Here is a 1,818-nt window from a genome sequence, read left to right as displayed (position 1 = left end):
GCTAGTCCACACTCATATTCCAGTTATTTTTCATCACTTATATTAAATAATTATATATATAATCTAATTAAAAAATAAAAGTTTGAATATTTCAACCAGTTCATGCACAAGCAGCTTCTGCTTCTGATTTGTGACTCCAGACTCCTCTGTTTGCCCAATGTTTGGGTTGGAGAAATGTCAGTTGTCATAGGAGTTCAAGAAAATTTTCTGAAATCAAGCACAAGAAATTGGCTCTTGTGTAGCAACAACTTAGCTCTTTGAGAGCTATAATCAAAAGGATCAGAGTTAAAAGCCAGTCCAGACAAATAGTTTGCCAGATGTCAACTCCAAAGTAACTGGAACAAAGCATGTGAGTATAGTGGCTCATGTGATAGAGCATCTGCTTTGCGCCTGTGAAGGCCTGAGATCAAACCTGAGACCCACCAAAAACGAAGGTTACTCATTATACTTTTCAGATTTTTCTTTTAAGGGTTAATGTGATGACTTCTTCACTTGTCATAGCTAAACTGGTAGGGGAAGTTTAAGTATTTCAAATTATTTAAACCATACAAAACCCCCATGAGACAGGTAATATTATTGGCTCCTTACACTCAAGGAAACCAAAGCATAGATAAATCATTTCCCTTTCCCTTGATCTCAAAGTTCATGTTAGAATTGAAATTGGAATTGGATCATAGGCTCTAGAGGCTGCTCTTGTCATAGCTTTGCCTTGAAGTGTTTGAGAGAAGCCATGAACTGAAACAATACCTCTTTCATGGTCATGTACACAACAAATAGAGAGCCAAGATTTCAGTCAGTTTTCTGTCTCCATCATCTGCTCAGCTCTTCCAACTTTCATCACAGCAATGACAGGTGATCTAATGGGCCACACGTTTAGTGCACTCTGGAATGTGTGGACATTCAGCATCATATAAGCTTCAAATTTCTCAGCACTAAATTTAATACATCATTTTTGAATGAATGAGGCGATAGGTCACAAACGTTATAAAAAACTGCTTGGTGAACATCCTCTAACAAGAGTGAAGTGGGTCACAGTTTCATATAGTGAATAAAGATAAAGAATGAAGTAGGACATAGTTATGAAAGCCTGTGTGGGAAGTCTCAAGCAGAAATCAGGGTAATATAATGTCCAACATTCCCAGAAATTGTGATCTATCACCTCCTTCATTCAAAAATGATGTATTACATTTAGCACAGTATTACAAAAGAAAGTCTGGAAACAAGCAAAATTTTAGAAAATGTACTCAATTCAGCAGCACAGATGCTAAAATTAGAATGATATAGAAATAGCATGACCACTGCACAAGGATGGCATGCAAATTCATAAAGTATTCCATATTATTTCTTAATTAGCCATAAAGAAAAATTGTGGATTTGTGGGAAGAGAAATGGAATTGGTGATCATCATGTTGATTAAGACAAGCCAAACTCAAAGAGCCAATATTTTGCAGGTTCTTACTCATTTGTGGAACCTAGTTGTAAAATGATGATGATGATGATGATGATGATGATGATGATATAATAATAAAAATAATAGCCATGGATCATGAATGTGAAAGTGGGTTGCTCTGGAAAAATCAAGATGCAGATATGGGGGAGAGGAAAGGATGCCGAGGGGTTAAAAGTATTGAAGTATGCTATGTGTATATGCATTAGACAGTATAATGAAACCCACAAAGCACTGTTTGAAAAATGGGGAAAGGAGAAAGGGGCAAAAGGAAATATAGTGCAGGTAGTGAACTTGTTCAATGTACACTGTATACATGTATAGAATTCCCACAATAAAACTCCACATGTTATTAATGTGTGCTATTTCAA

At 36.1% G+C, this 1,818-nt stretch overlaps 1 non-coding gene across 1 annotated transcript; it reads left to right on the top strand.

Annotated features, from left to right (window-relative positions):
* Positions 1 to 1,240: 1,240 nt before the first annotated feature.
* On the top strand, positions 1,241 to 1,343 carry LOC141421038 (U6 spliceosomal RNA). The gene has a single exon (XR_012445742.1). It is a non-coding gene; the product is annotated as a U6 spliceosomal RNA (small nuclear RNA).
* The last annotated feature ends 475 nt before the right edge of the window (positions 1,344 to 1,818 follow it).

This window comes from Castor canadensis, chromosome 2 (assembly GCF_047511655.1).
Source record: "Castor canadensis chromosome 2, mCasCan1.hap1v2, whole genome shotgun sequence".
Taxonomy (NCBI): domain Eukaryota; kingdom Metazoa; phylum Chordata; class Mammalia; order Rodentia; family Castoridae; genus Castor; species Castor canadensis.
This window is presented reverse-complemented; position numbering and strand designations above follow the sequence as displayed.